The sequence below is a fragment of the Pelophylax lessonae genome, assembly GCF_965119305.1.
Source record: "Pelophylax lessonae genome assembly, chromosome: 1".
Classification (NCBI taxonomy): Eukaryota; Metazoa; Chordata; class Amphibia; order Anura; family Ranidae; genus Pelophylax; species Pelophylax lessonae.
The window spans coordinates 872,723,455-872,744,388 of NC_138768.1; the positions used below are offsets into that span (position 1 = coordinate 872,723,455).

The following is a 20,934-nucleotide window of genomic DNA, read 5'->3' on the forward strand; positions in this document are numbered from 1 at the left end:
CACCATCAAGAAATGCCCTATTCCCTGCAATGCCCTCTTCAAAGTTTGATTTTTATCTCTATCCTAAATTCTGCAATTCTGATGTTGGCTGTCTTTACTGATGAAAATGTACTACAGCTTTGTATCTCGATGGCTGAAGAGCACAGGATGGATGGGTGGATCATAGAGCACAGGAGGCATGTTGATCAACAAAGGGGATCCCACAACCATCGAAAAATGCCCTCTTCAAACATGGTGCCCATGTCTCTTCCAAAATTGGCAATTCTGATGTTGCCCCCTTTTTACTAATGAACATTTACTACATCTTTATAGCTCATGGATGGGGAGCACAGAATGGATGGGTGAATGATATAGCACAGGAGGCATGTTGGTCAACAGAGGGGACCCCACCACTCTGGGAAATGCCCTCTTCAAACTTGGTATCCATTACTTTCCCAAAATTTTCAATACTCATGTGGCCACCTTAACTGATGAAAATGCACTTTAACTTTATATATTTAGATGGATGAAGAGCACAGAATGGAGGGGTGGATGATGGAAACCCATAACCACACATGATGGCCTTTGGGGGACAAACGGAACAGATATGTCTGCAGCAGCCTTGGCTGCATCCTCCAGCATCAAAGAGAACCCCGGAGGGACCAACCACCCCAGGGAGTACCCGCGCCCCACACCATATCCAGGAAAGGAGAGGAGGGGGCCCTTATTTACCGATCCAGCGACAGAAACATCCTCACCACTGAAGTGGGGGAGCTGTTGGCCAGAAATACTGCTGCGACTCAGACCAAGACCCGGTCGTATGCAACGTTTACCCCGCGGCCCCGCCCCTTGTCCAGAGGGGCTATTTCGCAGCTGACCGAGAGCAGAGCTACGGTCTTCACGAGCTCACTGGCCGGGCTGAGGGGACCACTGGAACTGCAATAGTCCAGCCTGTCGCTCAAACTAGCAGTTGCTATAAGATCTGCACAGGAAAAAAACAGGATCCAAAAACAAACAGCAAAAAGATAGACAAAAATGTTAGGACCTAGGGCCCGGCTGGGAGACTAGGTCCTACTCCTGAACTAGGCAAACAAAAAACTGAGTATCTCTAAGCAGAGAGGAGGATTTTGCTAGCTGAGGACAGCCCACGGGGCGTATCTTTCAGGGTGCCAGGAAACCAGACCACATGTGGATGCAGGTAAAATAAAGCAGTTTAATGGAGCAAGCAACAATAAAGGCACAGCAAGAGTGAGGAAGTGAGAGCAGAAACAAGCCGAGGTCAAGTCCAGAAGCAGGTAGTCATCCAAGCCAGGGTCGAGTCCAGAAACGGGTAGTTTGCCGACGCCAGGTCGTCTGCCGGTAGAGAGCCAGGAGAGTTGTCAGCCAAGCCAGGTCATACATGGAAAACAGACAACTGCTAGCAGAGAAGCACCTTGGAGCACAAACAAAAGGGCAAGGACTGCAACCCATCAGGTGATAGATATAGTCAGGTGTGCAGCATCATCACTGTGCAGCACCCAGGCAGCAGGCAAGTGATGATACAATCAGAGTTTATAAGAGGCAGCAGTCTGCACATGTCCATGATGGCTGCAAAAAGGAGGGCAAGGTAAGACCTTGACAGTAGCCAAGCTTTTGTGTCGTCTGCCTAGTCCTACTCCTGTAAAGGGCAGCATAACCCTATGGTGAAGTTTATGGAGCTGTGTCTGTCAATGAACGGAAGACAAATATTTATTTTCTTTTCACAGTTAAACTGCTGAAAATAAAGTGGAAAGGCTTACGGGATGCTTATTCACGTGCCCTTAGGTTAGTCCATGAGTACAGAAGTGGAGCAGCAGCATGTTCACCCTCAGAATACATGCATTCCAAGGAAATGGAGTTTCTCAGGCTTTGTATGACTACGGCGAGGTAAGCTAGCGTCTACAATTATGTCTCTTTTATATAATTAGATATTTGGGATGATCTAACAAGAAATTTCCATATACAGTACAGAAACTAGTAGGGAGGACTCTGCTATACAAGAAACTCATCATGGAAAACAATGGAGATCAACTAAACCAGGATACAGCTATGCTATCTTCAACTTCTTCATCTGTAACCCCAATTCCTGATGAGGATTCTAACCCTACGCCAACCACATGTGTACATGTACCTTATCCACATGCATGCACAGGTGCAACTAGAGAGAGAATAACAGCGCTGGATTGCAACAGGATGTTGGACATTATGTCCACTATGGCTGACCGTATGATGGGAAACCAGACAGAGGAACAATATTTTGGCCGATGTCTAGAGGGCATAATGGCTAGAGTTCCCCTTGAACTAAAGCCTATGATGTGGGCAGGTATAATTAGGTACAGAAGCACATTCATCCAGCCATCTGACCAAAACCCCTCATTCAGAAATTCTGAATGACCACCACCATATGGTCCTTATGCAACTTACGCACAATCCATAGCAGCACCACCACAACCCCTACCACCACCGCCTCCTCAGCCAACATCATATTTCCAGACAGCCTCCCAACACCAACCTTTTCCACTATTACCATCCATTTCTTCAATTCCAACCACCATTTCGCAAATAAATACTGCTCCAATTTATAACCCCACAAGTCACTCCTCCATCCCTCAGCATCATGCACAGGCCATGAATGTTCTAGCACCAAATGACCCTGGCCATTCACCAGCTACCCCTCACCACCTATAGACAACGTTGATGTTTTTGTGGCTATAATGTCCAACATACTGTGAAATTTTGTCATTATAGTCTTCCCTCGTGTTGCTCGTGTGCGTGCAATTACCTTAGGAACAATAGAGTGCAGCCAACACTGACTAGATGCTGTTCTAAAAAAGAAATTTTTTATAAATGGGTTCTTCAGAAAGTGGTTTGTAAAGTTTTCTTAAAAAAATAGAAATAATTGCTCCTTTTAAAGGAAAAAAAAGAGTAAAACTTTATCATTACCTGAAACATGTGTATTTGTGTTTATTTGATTATTAACTCTACATTTCACAAACATTAATTAGGGGTTCTTTTGTGTTTAGACACAACTTACCTCAGTGTGATGATTACCCTTCTGAAGTACGTGTCTATTCGCCCCAAACATACGTGTTTTTATGTTTTTAGTCTCTGCAGTCCTTGGATAGGATATCATAGATAAAGTAAAGTTACATATAGTAAAAAAAAAAAAAAAAAGAGGTTTCTTAGCATTACATTTTTTTTATAATTCAGAGAAGCTAAGAATATAATTTTGGTAGCCAATAACACATTAAAAAATCTTTATTTGTCAAAATGTACAATTAATCGATGGCCTCAAGCTACCATGGGACCTGTCCTGCTGGAGACATGAAGTAGGAAGCGTACATATCCATGACGTGTATACCTTGTCTGGTTCCACCAACTCCAGTCCAGTGAGCTCTTTCCATAGTGTGTTGCAATGAGTCCTCAAACTGAAATCCATCCCCTTGCCTAACAAAATTGTGTAGGGCACAAGCAGCTTTCACAGCACAGATTGCGTTTTGCATGTTGAAGACAATTGGTGTGTGCAGAAACCGCCATTTGTTTAACAAGATTCCGAACGCACATAACACCACTCAATGTGCTCTTGTTAACCTATAGTTGAAAACTTGCATCTGCACAGTTAGATTGTGCCCAGAATATGGCCGTAGCAGGATATCACTCATAGGAAATGCTTCATTCCCCACGAATACACTCGGTATAGGAGGGCCATTTGTTCCAGGGAGAGGTCTATTTTACGGAAGGTCATCTAAGCCTATCCAAATGCAACAACTGGCTAAATAATGTGTGGCTAAAAATGCTAGAATCAGAGTTGCTGTCATAGGCCCCAATATCGACATAATGAAAACAATAGTTAGCATCAGCCACTGCCATTAAAACAAATGAAAAATACTTCTTGTAATTGAAGTAGCGACTTCCGCTCCCCATTGGCTTCACAATCCTGATGTGCTTCCCATCAGTTGTGCCAATCGTTAAATCAATCGTTAGGAAAATTGCAGCGCTGTAGGAAAAGCTCAGAAATTGCTGACCATTCTTCTGTTGTTGGCTTTTTTAAAACAACATCTTTCAAGACAACCCAAATTGAAGCACTTGTGTCCCGGATTATATAACTGGCGGTTGATTTTTTCCAATAGAAAAGCACAGTGTAGACCAACCAGTGATTGTCCGGTTGCTAGGCAACTACAAAAAAAAATATAGGTTATATACATATATTTTTAAAAGTAACGCAAAAAATGAGTTTAATCTATTTATAGCAACCTTTATGTCACTTATGAACCAGTCAACCAGAAAGTCCCAAAAAAACTCCATACCGTTCCAAAGATACACTATTTATCATCGCCCCTTTGGTCAGGCTCATGTACCAGTTTTATATACTGGTACAATGCCAATGGTCAATGTCAACAGACCTAATTTTGCAAATTAAGCATTGATGGGGTACTTTGTCAAATGCTTTGAAGAATTCTGGATACACTACATCCACAGCTCAATCGAAAGTTAACCGATTGGTCTGGCAAAAACGCTCTTTCATACATCTATATAACATTTTTTTTTATGAATTTAGAAATGTGTGTTTGGTGTTTAGATTATGAATATGCATTGAAACAAGCTAATTCCTTTACCTCAGTGTGATGGTTAGTCGTTCAACAGGATATATACTATTTCGGAAGTAGGTCCATTCGCTGCAAACGAGGACGAGCAAACCCAGCAAATCGTCGAAATTGTATCAAAAAAGAAGAGAGTATTAATAGACATGATAAGAAAGCAACCACGATAACAATCATAATTCAAAAGTATTAATAGACGTTTGACTTACCTTTTTATGAACATCCTGGTGTACTCAAAAAATTTATCTTCATGAGCACGTAGGTCACTGTACATGACCCAGAACTGGCCTCTAGTTTCTCGATCGGTGATTACTGGATAGATCCAGTATCTCCGTTGCCTCACTCTCTGCTTGAAAGAAATATGACGTGACAGCGGATGCTGCCATAACTCATGCAATCTCATCATCGCTCACGTTTGCAGAGCATGAAACACCACACAACACAGCAAAGTCCAGAAAGAACAATGAACACTTGGAAGAAGAAGAGATTTGACCCAGGAAGTGAATGAAAAACATAGCAACAAATGATGAAACAGATTATCTTTTATCTATTGGCTAATAAAAAAAAACGCCCAAGAGCAAAAACGCTGCATGAAGCGTACATGAAAACGCGCCAGAGTCTCTCATAAATACGCACAAAGACTCTATGCTCAGGTGTGAATGCAGCCTTCAGGCATTTGGCTTCAGGCGACTTGGAGATGTGAACTAACTACATAGAGAATAAATTATTTTTTCTTTTCCAGAATTTTGGAGCTTCGAGCTTCAAGCTACAAAACGCTGAGGTGTGAATGGGGCTTAAGTGTAGGCAGCACCCTATATCTATGACTTGTAGAAGTGCGCTCAACGCCCAATTATAGCTACCAATGCCATATTAGACACCCAAAATACATACAATAAAGAATGAATGGAGCTTTTATATATGGCCACAGTTTTTCCTTATACTTTAGGAAATATTTTTGTATCAAAAACAGAGTAGAATACTGCATGCTTCTCAATTCTTACGTTCCAATGGCTGGCTTGCGCCATGCACTTTGTTCCCCAGTTCCTCCACTTCCTTTGTGAATCATTAGAGCCCTCCAGTTGTCTAATTTCTTGCATTTTTTACCTAAACATGCACTTTTCCCTAGGAAATTACTGTACATGCAATCGAAGAGCTATGTCTGGGAGAAGGCCCGATTCGAAGATCTCTTTCTAATTCTTACAAATATCTTCTGGAATTCCATGCTCGGTCCTCCTTCCAGGTTAGGTGGGAGAGGGATCTAGGGGTAACTTTCTCTGACCCTCAAAAGAAGCTTATACTCTTTTTTGCACACAAATCTTCCCTGTGCAGCAGATACCAGGAGACCACCTACAAGATAGTGACTCATTGGTACAGTACTCTATCGGTCCTTGCCAAGTTGCTCCCTCAACAGAGTGATTGCTGCTGGAGGTGTGGTTCGTCTAACATATATTTTGGGAATGCCCTGAGCTTCACACTTTCTGGCAACCTGTACTGCAACCTATTCACAAATTGACTGACATTTCCTTGCAGGATGTATTTAAGGATACTGAACTACCCAACTGGTGCCATCATCCAAAATAAATAGAAATGGGACTTTGTGGGGAATCTTGGGTTGGAAAACCAAACCCGAATTGACTCAACACAAAGACAGAAGACTGGACTTTCTAAGGCACATTATGAAATGACTCATAGCGACTCACAGATTCTCTTAAAACATAATTTTATTACAGAAAGAATTACAATAAAATATTTGAGAGGACAAGATGTCCAAACAAAACATATAGGACATATGTGAAGACATTGGAATTATTAAAATCGAATAACCCAAGACTATTTTTACTCATAGGTTCTCCAATGAGAAATGGGAAAATTGTGTGGGTTATTTTAAATTCACAAAGTTATTTAAATAACATCATAGGATACATAGTTACATCTGACATTTGGTCTACGCGTTTCGCAACGTGCTTCTTCAGGACCGTATTTATATATCAGAAAATGGACATCTTGTCCTCTCAAATATTTTATTGTAATTCTTTCTGTAATAAAATTATGTTTTAAGAGAATCTGTGAGTTGCTATGAGTCATTTCATAATGTGCCTTAGAAAGTCCAGTCTTCTGTCTTTGTGTTGAGTCAATTCAGGTTTGGTTTTCCAACCCAAGATTCCCCACAAATTCCCATTTCTCTTCCTTGCAGGATGGTCAAGCTGTGATACTGCTTCTGACTCCACTGTCAAAGAAGCGGTACCCCAAATATTTACTTAAGCACCTGTTAAGTGTAGTACGAGCTTGCATCCTTAGCTTGTGGAAACAACGATCTGCCCCAACAGTCGCACAATGGTTTGCAAGGGTGAATGATATTGAGAAACTGGAGGACCTGATCTTGGCCCTTAGAGACAAGACCGAGGAACATCTTTCTCGCTTTGTCTCTCTTTTTTCTATCTTCCTTCTGTGTTATATTAAAAGAACTCTTGAATGTGTGCCGATTCAGGCAGACATAGAGATATTTGACTTTTGCACATTTCTATATACTGTACCCTGAGCTTTTCTAGACTTCTCTACTCAGTATCTCAAATTCACAGAGGCCTTGCTTTTCAATTTTAATGGAATCGTTTCACCATGTTTGGCTATAAATTATGCTGTACCCCTCTGGAAATGTAACTTGCAAATGACTTGGAACAATTGTTAGATACGTGTATAGAGTCATTTTTTCTCTTGTTATCTGTTGCAATCCTCTAAACAAAAAATAAAAATAAAAAAAAACAGAGCAGAAAACTTACTAAAATGAAGTGGTTTGTTAGATTGGATATTGTGCTCATTAGCACGAGTGCAAAGAAAATCAGGATCTGTGGAGGAAGAGAGAGAGACTGGTAAACCAAAATATCAAAGGGAGGAAGTGTTCATAATCAATTTTTTGCTTCCACTTCAGTGCATCACTGCTGAACAGAGCAGCCCAGTGCACTGCGGTACACTAATCCGTGTTAAAGAATATGTAAACTCAACATTTCATATTCCTGATATGTTCCTGCTGCACCATGTACTATGAAAAAGGATCCTGTTGTCTCTGTATTGCTTCCTTTGTGAAATTCCTGGTGTTCCTGCCAGTCCTTCTGCTTTCCTATCAAAGCTGACAACACTAGAAATTACAGCACAGCATACTTGACTCTGAGAACTCAGCCTACTCTCCTCCAATGATCGGACTTGTCCTGACACTCCCCCCCCCCTCCCCTCCGAACAGCCGTATGATGGGAAACCAGACAGAGGAACAATATTTTGGCCGATGTCTAGAGGGCATAATGGCTAGAGCTCCCCTTGAACTAAAGCCTATGATGTGGGCAAGTATAATTATGTACAGAAGCACATTCATCCAGCCATCTGACCAAAACCCCTCATTCAGAAATTCTGAATGACCACCACCATATGGTCCTTATGCAACTTACGCACAATCCATAGCAGCACCACCACAACCCCCACCACCACCGCCTCCTCAGCCAACATCATATTTCCAGACAGCCTCCCAACACCAACCTTTTCCACTATTACCATCCATTTCTTCAATTCCAACCACCATTTCGCAAATAAATACTGCTCCAATTTATAACCCCACAAGTCACTCCTCCATCCCTCAGCATCATGCACAGGCCATGAATGTTCTAGCACCAAATGACCCTGGCCATTCACCAGCTACCCCTCACCACCTATAGACAACGTTGATGTTTTTGTGGCTATAATGTCCAACATACTGTGAAATTTTGGCATTATAGTCTTCCCTCGTGTTGCACGTGTGCGTGCAATTACCTTAGGAACAATAGAGTGCAGCCAACACTGACTAGATGCTGTTCTAAAAAAGAAATGTTTTTATAAATGGGTTCTTCAGAAAGTGGTTTGTAAAGTTTTCTTAAAAAAATAGAAATAATTGCTCCTTTTAAAGGAAAAAAAAGAGTAAAACTTTATCATTACCTGAAACATGTGTATTTGTGTTTATTTGATTATTAACTCTACATTTCACAAACATTAATTAGGGGGTTCTTTTGTGTTTAGACACAACTTACCTCAGTGTGATGATTACCCTTCTGAAGTACGTGTCTATTCGCCCCAAACATACGTGTTTTTAGTCTCTGCAGTCCTTGGATAGGATATCATAGATAAAGTAAAGTTACATATAGTAAAAAAAAGAGATTTCTTAGCATTACATTTTTTTTTATAATTCAGAGCAGCTAAGAATATAATTTTGGTAGCCAATAACACATTAAAAAATCTTTATTTGTCAAAATGTACAATTAATCGATGGCCTCAAGCTACCATGGGACCTGTCCTGCTGGAGACATGAAGTAGGAAGCGTACATATCCATGACGTGTATACCTTGTCTGGTTCCACCAACTCCAGTCCAGTGAGCTCTTTCCATAGTGTGTTGCAATGAGTCCTCAAACTGAAATCCATCCCCTTGCCTAACAAAATTGTGTAGGGCGCAAGCAGCTTTCACAGCACAGATTGCGTTTTGCATGTTGAAGACAATTGGTGTGTGCAGAAACCGCCATTTGTTTAACAAGATTCCGAACGCACATAACACCACTCAATGTGCTCTTGTTAACCTATAGTTGAAAACTTGCATCTGCACAGTTAGATTGTGCCCGGAATATGGCCGTAGCAGGATATCACTCATAGGAAATGCTTCATTCCCCACGAATACACTCGGTATAGGAGGGCCATTTGTTCCAGGGAGAGGTCTATTTTACGGAAGGTCATCTAAGCCTATCCAAACGCAACAACTGGCTAAATAATGTGTGGCTAAAAATGCTAGAATCAGAGTTGCTGTCATAGGCCCCAATATCGACATAATGAAAACAATAGTTAGCATCAGCCACTGCCATTAAAACAAATGAAAAATACTTCTTGTAATTGAAGTAGCGACTTCCGCTCCCCATTGGCTTCACAATCCTGATGTGCTTCCCATCAATCGTGCCAATTGTTAAATCAATCGTTAGGAAAAGCTCAGAAATTGCTGACCATTCTTCTGTTGTTGGCTTTTTTAAAACAACATCTTTCAAGACAACCCAAATTGAAGCACTTGTGTCCCGGATTATATAACTGGCGGTTGATTTTTTCCAATAGAAAAGCACAGTGTAGACCAACCAGTGATTGTCCGGTTGCTAGGCAACTACGAAAAAAAAATATAGGTTATATACATATATTTTTAAAAGTAACGCAAAAAATGAGTTTAATCTATTTATAGCAACCTTTATGTCACTTATGAACCAGTCAACCAGAAAGTCCCAAAAAAACTCCATACCGTTCCAAAGATACACTATTTATCACCGCCCCTTTGGTCAGGCTCATGTACCAGTTTTATATACTGGTACAATGCCAATGGTCAATGCCAACAGACCTAATTTTGCAAATTAAGCATTGATGGGGTACTTTGTCAAATGCTTTGAAGAATTCTGGATACACTACATCCACAGCTCAATCGAAAGTTAACCGATTGGTCTGGCAAAAACGCTCTTTCATACATCTATATAACATTTTTTTATGAATTTAGAAATGTGTGTTTGGTGTTTAGATTATGAATATGCATTGAAACAAGCTAATTCCTTTACCTCAGTGTGATGTCGGAAGTAGGTCCATTCGCTGCAAACGAGGACGAGCAAACCCAGCAAATCGTCGAAATTGTATCAAAAAAGAAGGGAGTATTAATAGACACGATAAGAAAGCAACCACGATAACAATCATAATTCAAAAGTATTAATAGATGTTTGACTTACCTTTTTATGAACATCCTGGTGTACTCAAAAAATGTATCTTCATGAGCACGTAGGTCACTGTACATGACCCAGAACTGGCCTCTAGTTTCTCGATCGGCGATTACTGGATAGATCCAGTATCTCCGTTGCCTCACTCTCTGCTTGAAAGAAATATGACGTGACAGCGGATGCTCCCATAAAACATGCAATCTCATCATCGCTCACGTTTGCAGAGCATGAAACACCACACAACAAATTTCAGTGTTTTTTGGTTTGAATACATTATTGAATAAAAAACATTAATATATTATAATTTATGATTTTGTTTCAAACTTTATTATACCCGGGATGTCTACTAGACTCTTGTTTGGACAGATTAAGGTGAGTTATTCCTAAGAATTACAGGCCTACAATATAAAACAACAGATTTTCATGCAAAACAATGTACGGCTTTGACATTCAAAAATACTGACATAATCGGACTGCCAGGGAGGTTAAATCAGGGGAGATCTCTCTCTGAAATTGGCTCCATAACATACCACAATGGACCAAAAAACACTCTTAGAATATTTTTGGGAGCACCGAGTAGCACAATGCATAGTAGTGCATTATTGTGTTGTTGTGGTGTGCTTTAATGCAGGTCCGCTGGTAAGGTGTGTCGGGTGCCAGACAGAATGAAGGGCACCACATCGCGTGTACATTGCGTGCACCATGTATTACCGTGCATTGTGGAAGCACTCATTGTAATAAGGCCCACTGGTGTGAGGCCTTTGATAACAAGATTCGGTGTTTTGATAACAAGATTCACCTTAAAGTGGACCTTCCCCCAAAAGGGGAAGTTCCACTCTTTTTTCCTCCTCCCCCCTCCTCTGCCACATTTGGATATTTTTTTTTTTTAGGGTGTGGGAGAGTGGGTACCTAGTTTTACTAGGGTAAATTCAGGTAGTTTACCTGACTGGAGCTCCTTTTTGTTGTAACCCTACGGACTAAGACTGGGATGCCATTAAAGTTTGTGTGCATGTAAAGGAAGGTGTCCCAATACATTTGGTAACATAGTGTAACCTAGTTATATATTTATGGATCTTAGACAGATGTGATTAACTATCCTTATTAACTTTTTGATTGTCAAGCCTTTTGAGTCAGAATTTTCCAATCAAACCGATAACACAACATACTGTACAGCATTAACTGGACCTTAAATAAAGGATAAAGGATCTCCTCGCCATCCCCGTTTACTTACATAGCTGGCCACAAGACTTTTCTCTGCAAAGATGACGCATAAAAAGAGGAATGGACTGGCACTCAGGAGGCCTATTGCACATATTATAGGGTCTGCACGTGGAGATTTCTTTCGGTACCAAAGGCTAGTTTTGACTCCAACAGGCACACCGACTATTGCTGCCGCAATTGTAAGGAACACAAATAGATATCTGCAGAGAGGAAAGTGATGAAGAGGTTAGTGTGAGGTTGATATGTTACCGCAGGACCGCTGATAAGGCAGTACAGCCAGCCCTCCTGTACTGGGCCAAGGCTTCATCAGTTCAAAAGGGGGGCCCGGGCACCTGTCGAGCAGGAGGGCCAGCAGTACTGCCTTATTACTGACACTTGTACCATTGTGCAGTGCTGCCAACTTATACATTTCTTTTCTTCCTCTGGCTGCACTGTAGGAGGATTGGTTCTAGTATCTGTGCCCCCTTCTTCCCCCTGCTGTCTTGGACCCCTGTGTGCCCTTTTCCCTTGCAGTGCTGCTGTTTTCCCTCCTCTCCCACTGACAGCTGCTGAGGGCACACAGGTGGGTTATTTCAGGATGGTGAGGTGGGGGTTCACCAATCACTCAGTGTGGGGTGCAGATGTTTCCTTCATGCTGTTATTCACTTGAATGGGTCTTGTTCAGTGGGGGTATAATATCTGCAATGGCTGCAAAGCATAGCATCACAGCATTGCATTTTGGTAAAAATATAATCTGATACCTGGGGGGACCCTGTCAGTTAGGCTGTACAGGATCTCATGATTTCTATCAGCAACCCTGCATATGCATATGTTAGATATAAAATAAAGTGTACTTTACTTGTCATTCAGGCAGAACGGAGGCTGACACTTCAGATTTGGATAAAGCTGCTCCCGAGCTTTCTCAAAGTATTGGGGAATCCAGATGTTCAGGGTTTCTTGAATAAATTGCTGTGCTGATAATCCGAAGATGGTGGAAATTAGACTGGGACTGAAAAACAGAGGTAGAGAAGACTTGGATGTTATTTTATACATTGTTCTAGGGATCCTTTAAAGAAGAGGTATTTATTTTTAGAGCAGACTAACTTTAAAATCCCACATGGAACCCAGTATTTTATATTGGGAATAGAATTGTATTTTTGTGGACAACTTTAAAATAAATACTAAAGATGAGTTGTTATAAAGAGCTCCCTTTTATCAGATCCTTTTCAAGTAAGGTAAAAGGTTTTATATCACCTCCTTTTTATATAAGATGTGGGATTCTTGTTTTAGGCTGCCCATACATAAATCGTTTTTTATATTCAACCAACGGGTTGAACAAAAAAAGGTCCTCAATTTCCCCAGCCATATTTGAGGTGGTGAGGGAATTCTCCCTGCTGAGATATTGTATTTTGACAGCAGAGAGACACTGAGCAATCAATCATAACATATGAGATGTCCCAAAGCAATGTATCTGAGGGGAAGGGGGACACCAAAAAATACTGGCATCCGACCACAAAAAAGATTACACCACTGCCTGCAGAACACCGCGGCCAGATGCAGATTCCTCCTGGGTCCCAACATCCACTTGATAGAAACGAGTGATCGTATGCACCGACTAGGTCGCGGCCTTGCAAATCTGAGCCATAGAGGCTTGATTTGCTCAAGAGGCATCTACTCCTCTAGTAGAATGTGCCTTTAAAGGAAAAGGTGAAACCTTCCCTTCTAAACCATACGCCTGGTTAATAACCTGGCAAATCCAATGAGAATTTGTAGACTTAGATGCTGCCAACCCCTTCCTGGGCCCTTCTGGCCGCACAAACAAGCTCTCGATTCTACGAATCCAAGCTGATTTCTCTGAGTAAAACTTAAGTGCACGCATTACATTAAAAGAATGCAGTAGCTTTTCCTCCTCTGAGTAAGGATCTGGGAAAAAGGAAGGTAGTATAATGTCCTGATGCAAATGAAAGGGGGACACCACCTTGGGCAAAAAACCTGGGTGTGGACGTAGAATTACCCTATCTTGATGAAAAATCAAGAATGGCTCTTTACAAGAAAGAGCTGCTAGTTTCGATACCCTTCTAGCTGAAGTTATCGTAATCAAAAGAACTTTTCTTCCTCTGCATTATTGTGTTGTTGTGGTGTGCTTTAATGCAGGTCCGCTGGTAAGGTGTGTCGGGTGCCAGACACAATGAAGGGCACCACATCGCGTGTACATTGCGTGCACCATGTATTACCGTGCATTGTGGAAGCACTCATTGTAATAAGGCTCACTGGTGTGAGGCCTTTGATTACAAGATTCGGTGTTTTGATAACAAGATTCACCTTAAAGTGGACCTTCCCCCAAAAGGGGAAGTTCCACTCTTTTTTCCTCCTCCCCCCTCCTCTGCCACATTTAGATATTTTTTTTTTAGTGTGTGGGAGAGTGGGTACCTAGTTTTACTAGGGTAAATTCAGGTAGTTTACCTGACTGAAGCTCCTTTTTGTTGTAACCCTACGGACTAAGACTGGGATGCCATTAAAGTTTGTGTGCATGTAAAGGAAGGTGTCTCAATACATTTGGTAACATAGTGTAACCTAGTTATATATTTATGGATCTTAGACAGATGTGATTAACTATCCTTATTAACTTTTTGATTGTCAAGCCTTTTGAGTCAGAATTTTCCAATCAAACCGATAACACAACATACTGTACAGCATTAACTGGACCTTAAATAAAGGATAAAGGATCTCCTCGCCATCCCCGTTTACTTACATAGCTGGCCACAAGACTTTTCTCTGCAAAGATGACGCATAAAAAGAGGAATGGACTGGCACTCAGGAGGCCTATTGCACATATTATAGGGTCTGCACGTGGAGATTTCTTTCGGTACCAAAGGCTACTTTTGACTCCAACAGGCACACCGACTATTGCTGCCGCAATTGTAAGGAACACAAATAGATATCTGCAGAGAGGAAAGTGATGAAGAGGTTAGTGTGAGGTTGATATGTTACCGCATGACCGCTGATAAGGCAGTACAGCCAGCCCTCCTGTACTCAAAAAACAAGGTAATATCAGCGCAGAGTGAACGGTAATGAATGAAAACAAAAGCAGCTGCACTTCTCAGGTCAAAATACAATTCCTGTCTGATATGATGTAAAGTGTAATAAAGCAGCGCTAAAACCTAATATAAACGTGGTGCATATTAACAGTAAAAAAAACCCGTGATGGAAGGTGAACACACTTTCTGGCAGGACCAACAGGTGCTCTAAGTGCTTGAATCCACCACCGAATGAAATGGCCTCTCACCTCACGCTTATTGGACATAAGCATAAAAACAAGATATCATGAAGCAATCTTCCCTTTATCACAGACGGTAGAAAGGGTATCCCACCCTCTTGTATTCCACCAAAAAGAGACCTCACATTGACCAGGTAAAACGCCACAATGTTCCCAGAGCGGACCTTGCACTGATCGCAGATAAGCTTCAGCCAGCAGCTCCCCTTAAACCATGAGACAGGGAAAAAACAGCGGGCAAGCCCATAGCGTAATACTGACAAAAAGCTTTATTTAGAATAAAATAAAGACAGCCTCTTACTTGTGAAAAAGGGGTAAAATCACATCCACAATAATGCCGGCGGGTCCCGTGGGCACCTCACCGAATCTCCAGACAGCAGTGGGCGACGTCTGATTGCTCCACCTTTCCCCCGGACGCGTATCGTCCCCCAATGGATGGGGACTTCTTCAGCGGTGTGTAAAGGTAGGTGTTGACGTCGCCCCTTTAAATATACCGCCATGTCCATTGATTGGACAGGCGGGAAGGACCTTCTCATTGGCCGGCCTCCGATGCCCGAACTACTGCATGTACTTCCGCCCTCACTAGGGCGGAAGTGACGTTGCTCTGTATTAAGGGCCAGCTGCGGACGACTCCGATGCCCGGACTACTGCATGTACTTCCGCCCTCACTAGGGCGGAAGTGACGTTGCCCAGCATTAGGAGACCGCTGCGGACGGCTTTAATATACTTCCGCTCTCACTAGAGCGGAAGTGATGATGCTCTGCATCGAAAGACCGCCCCTTCATCGCTCTTTGCTTCGATGAGCCGACCGGGTCCTATTGGAGGCAGGTCACTCGTCGCCATGGCTACAGTGGACGCCACCGCTCTGCTTAGAGAGGGAGCGCCCTTGTTTGACGTCGGAGGACCGCCCCTTGATCACGTATAACAGGACGTAAACAATACTATATCATACCGATAGGAGTTCATGGTACCTCCCATAGACTGTAATGCTACAGGATATGTATAGGAAAAATAAAGACAAAAAATGGATGTAACTCCTTCTTGTCTGGACCAAATAATAATGGTAATATGGCTGTGTTTAAACCATGTAAAGACACATAGTGATACATATATGTCTCACATGATATCAATATAAAACCTATATATTATAAAATACATGGGTAAAAAGTGAACCTAAGGTCCTTAGGCTATGGATGGAGGTACTCTTCATATAATGTATCCCAGCACCCACTATAGGTACACGTACTTAAATATACCTCCGCCACCAACATGACCTGATGCCCATATAATGGTTAGAGCTTTAGACGGTAAAAAAACCCTTTTGTGTAAAATTTAAAAAAATTATAATTTAAAAATTATAATTTAAAATTATGGAGCTGTAGACGTCCCACTGTTTGGATCACATAAAAATAAAACACATATAAATATACAATATAAAAACACTCAAAAAACCTTCAAAAAACCTAAAAACCAGGAATTGTATTTATCTATCCGAAATGAAACAATTGAGGTCGAACTCTACATTCAGACCTCGGGGCACCCCCACTTTAGTCTCGTATATCCAAAAGGACTCACGTTGACTAAGTTTCCTGATCAAATTACCCCCCCCCCTCCAGTGCTTATGAACTCTTTCTATACCCCAAAACTTCAGATTCCTAGGATCTTTGTTGTGGAATTTCTTGAAATGTTGGGTCACATTGTGGGGGTTTTTTCCCTTTTTGATGCTCCGGACATGTTCAGCAACCCTAGTTTGTAGGGCCCTTGATGTCCTACCTACATACTGCAGGCCGCAGTCACATTCCAACATGTATACTACGCCTGTAGTCGAGCAGGTGATCAAGTCTTTGATTACATAGCTCCTTCCTGTTGCATTTGCTATGTACTCCTTCCTACGTTTCAAGTTCCCTTTGGCTGTTCTACACACCACACATTTGCCACAGGCATAAAAACCTGACAAATATGGCAACAGTGTGTTGTTAATCTGTGTAGGTGGGTCCACTACCCCTGGGGCCAAGAAATTCCTGAGAGTCGGTGCCTTTTTATACACAAACGATGGTCTGGTAGGTATAATTGCTCCCAGGGTCTTATCCTGTTGAAGAATGGACCAGTGTTTCTTAAAAATCTTTTCGATTATTTTATGCTGGATGTTATAGTCTAGTATTATTCTGATCTCATCCTTCTTAGGTTTAACTACTTTGGGGGCAATAGACAAAAGTGACTCCCGTTTAATAGCCTGGACGGCCAACCTATCTTCCTCGAGCTTATCTCTGCAATATCCTTTTTGCATGAATCTATCACAGTAAACCTTTGACTGTGATGCAAAATCTGTATCTGAAGCGCAATTGCGTCTTAGGCGCATGAACTGCCCTTTAGGAATATTGCAGAGCCATGTACGATGATGGCAACTGTCCAATGGAATATACACATTCCGATCCGTAGGTTTTGAAAAATTGGAAGTAGTGATTTTATTTTCGGTAACCGAAATGACCAAGTCCAAGAATACTACCTTTTCTTTACTAGTGGTCCAGGTTAAAGCGGAGTTCCACCCAGGATTTGTTTTTTTTTTTTTTAATACCCCCGGGACAGTCAGGGCTAGTGCATTCCACAATGGCTAGCCTCTGATCTGTCCCGGGTTGCACTTACCTGCAAGACGAAATACTTACCTTGCAAACGTCTTGTCCAGCGCTGCCATCTCAGATGTGGGCAGCTTGAAGCCAGCGCGTCCTCTTCGGCGTCTTCTTCCGCCTTCTGTGGTCCCACGATGCTCTGCGCCGGCCCCGACGTCACTTCCGGGTCGCGCGCAACACCCCTCCACAGCTTCTGGGCATGCCCAGAAGCTGTTTAGAAGGGGATGACGCGCGCGACCCGGAACTGACGTCGGGGCCGGTGCAGGCGCAATGATTCCTGGGAGCTATGACGTTCAGCTCCCAGGAATCATTGCAGAGCCAGGAAGTGACGACGGGCCGCGGCCGAGGAAGGAGGAAGAAGGAAGTAAGGTAAGTATATTTTCTTCGCTACGAGGTAAGTAAAAAAAAAAAAAATATGCGATTATCCATTTATTTTTCAGGTGACCCGGAGCGAGAAGATGGAGGTAAGTATAAAAATAGGGTGGAACTCCACTTTAAGGTAATGTTTTTGTTGTTACAGTTCAATTTATCCATGAACTTATTTAAGCCTTCCATGTCTCCTTCCCATATAAGGAACATATCATCTATATACCTTCTATAACAAGTTAGCTCTGGGGGACGATCTTTGAACACCACTTCTTCCTCCCAGTGGGCCATAAACAGGTTGGCCACACTGGGAGCGAAGCGTGCCCCCATCGCCACACCTCTGGTTTGAAGGTAGTATGTCCTATTATACCAGAAGTAATTCCTAGTGAGACAAAACCACAAACTGCTCAATAGGAAGCTTCTGAGTTTTCTGGGTAAGTCAGACTGGGAGAATGCCCATTTGACAGCTGCTTCTGCGGCGTCATGTCCAATTATGGTGTAAAGCGAACTGACGTCTGCTGTTACCAAAATCGTGGATGATGTACACGGGAACTCTTGTAGAATCTGTAAAATATGTTTGGTATCTTTTAGGTAGGACTTGGTTTTGACTACCAAGGGTTGTAGATACACGTCTATAAATTGTCCTAATCTGGACGTTACAGATTCTATGCCATTTACGATAGGCCTTCCGGGTGGATGTTCCTTATCCTTATGGATTTTTGGTAAGAAGTAGATGATAGGAGTCCGACAATAAAGGGGGTCAAGATACATAGACTCTTTTTTATTTAGGACTCCTTTCTTCTTACCAGATTCGACTAAGATGTTTAATTCTCCTTTGAATTCCGGAAGGGTAAATTCAGGTAGTTTACCTGACTGGAGCTCCTTTTTGTTGTAACCCTACGGACTAAGACTGGGATGCCATTAAAGTTTGTGTGCATGTAAAGGAAGGTGTCCCAATACATTTGGTAACATAGTGTAACCTAGTTATATATTTATGGATCTTAGACAGATGTGATTAACTATCCTTATTAACTTTTTGATTGTCAAGCCTTTGATTGTCAAGACTTTTCTCTGCAAAGATGACGAATAAAAAGAGGAATGGACTGGCACTCAGGAGGCCTATTGCACATATTATAGGGTCTGCACGTGGAGATTTCTTTCGGTACCAAAGGCTACTTTTGACTCCAACAGGCACACCGACTATTGCTGCCGCAATTGTAAGGAACACAAATAGATATCTGCAGAGAGGAAAGTGATGAAGAGGTTAGTGTGAGGTTGATATGTTACCGCAGGACCGCTGATAAGGCAGTACAGCCAGCCCTCCTGTGCTGGGCCAAGGCTTCATCAGTTCAAAAGGGGGGCCCGGGCACCTGTCGAGCAGGAGGGCCAGCAGTACTGCCTTATTACTGACACTTGTACCATTGTGCAGTGCTGCCAACTTATACATTTCTTTTCTTCCTCTGGCTGCACTGTAGGAGGATTGGTTCTAGTATCTGTGCCCCCTTCTTCCCCCTGCTGTCTTGGACCCCTGTGTGCCCTTTTCCCTTGCAGTGCTGCTGTTTTCCCTCCTCTACCACTGACAGCTGCTGAGGGCACACAGGTGGGTTATTTCAGGATGGTGAGGGGGGGGGGTTCACCAATCACTCAGTGTGGGGTGCAGATGTTTCCTTCATGCTGTTATTCACTTGAATGGGTCTTGTTCAGTGGGGGTATAATATCTGCAATGGCTGCAAAGCATAGCATCACAGCATTGCATTTTGGTAAAAATATAATCTGATACCTGGGGGGACCCTGTCAGTTAGGCTGTACAGGATCTCATGATTTCTATCAGCAACCCTGCATATGCATATGTTAGATATGTAATAACGTGTAGTTTACTTGTCATTCAGGCAGAACGGAGGCTGACACTTCTGATTTGGATAAAGCTGCTCACGAGCTTTCTCAAAGTATTGGGGAATCCAGATGTTCAGGGTTTCTTGAATAAATTGCTGCGCTGATAATCCGAAGATGGTGGAAATTAGACTGGGACTGAAAAACAGAGGTAGAGAAGACATGGATGTTATTTTTTACATTGTTCTAGGGATCCTTTAAAGAAGAGGTATTTCTTTTTAGAGCAGACTGACTTTAAAATCCCACATGGAACCCAGTATTTTATATTGGGAATAGAATTGTATTTTTGTGGACAACTTTAAAATAAATACTAAAGATGAGTTGTTATAAAGAGCTACCTTTTATCAGATCCTTTTCAAGTAAGGTAAAAGGTTTTATATCACCTCCTTTTTATATAAGATGTGGGATTCTTGTTTTAGGCTGCCCATACATAAATCGTTTTTTTATATTCAACCAACGGGTTGAACACAAAAAGGTCCTCAATTTCCCCAGCCATATTTGAGGTGGTGAGGGAATTCTCCCTGCTGAGATATTGTATTTTGACAGCAGAGAGACACTGAGCAATCAATCATAACATATGAGATGTCCCAAAGCAATGTATCTGAGGGGAAGGGGGACACCAAAAAATACTGGCATCCGACCACAAAAAAGATTACACCACTGCCTGCAGAACACCGCGGCCAGATGCAGATTCCTCCTGGGTCCCAACATCCACTTGATAGAAACGAGTGAACGTATGCACCGACTAGGTCGCGGCCTTGCAAATCTGAGCCATAGAGGCTTGATTTGCTCAAGAGGCATCTACTCTTCTAGTAGAATGTGCCTTTAAAGGAAAAGGTGAAACCTTCCCTTCTAAACCATACGCCTGGTTAATAACCTGGCAAATCCAATGAGAAATTGTAGACTTAGATGCTGCCAACCCCTTCCTGGGCCCTTCTGGCCGCACAAACAAGCTCTCGATTCTACGAATCCAAGCTGATTTCTCTGAGTAAAACTTAAGTGCACGCATTACATTAAAAGAATGCAGTAGCTTTTCCTCCTCTGAGTAAGGATCTGGGAAAAAGGAAGGTAGTATAATGTCCTGATGCAAATGAAAGGGGGACACCACCTTGGGCAAAAAACCTGGGTGTGGACGTAGAATGACCCTATCTTGATGAAAAATCAAGAATGGCTCTTTACAAGAAAGAGCTGCTAGTTTCGATACCCTTCTAGCTGAAGTTATCGTAATCAA

At 42.2% G+C, this 20,934-nt stretch overlaps 2 pseudogenes across 2 annotated transcripts; both read right to left on the bottom strand.

Annotated features, from left to right (window-relative positions):
- Nucleotides 1-3,293: 3,293 nt before the first annotated feature.
- Nucleotides 3,294-3,921, bottom strand: LOC309544350 (annotated as a pseudogene). Its single transcript has one exon. The product of its transcript is annotated as an uncharacterized misc_RNA (transcript).
- A 4,972-nt stretch (nucleotides 3,922-8,893) lies between these two features.
- On the bottom strand, nucleotides 8,894-9,521 carry LOC309545124 (annotated as a pseudogene). Its single transcript has one exon. The product of its transcript is annotated as an uncharacterized misc_RNA (transcript).
- Nucleotides 9,522-20,934: the final 11,413 nt, after the last annotated feature.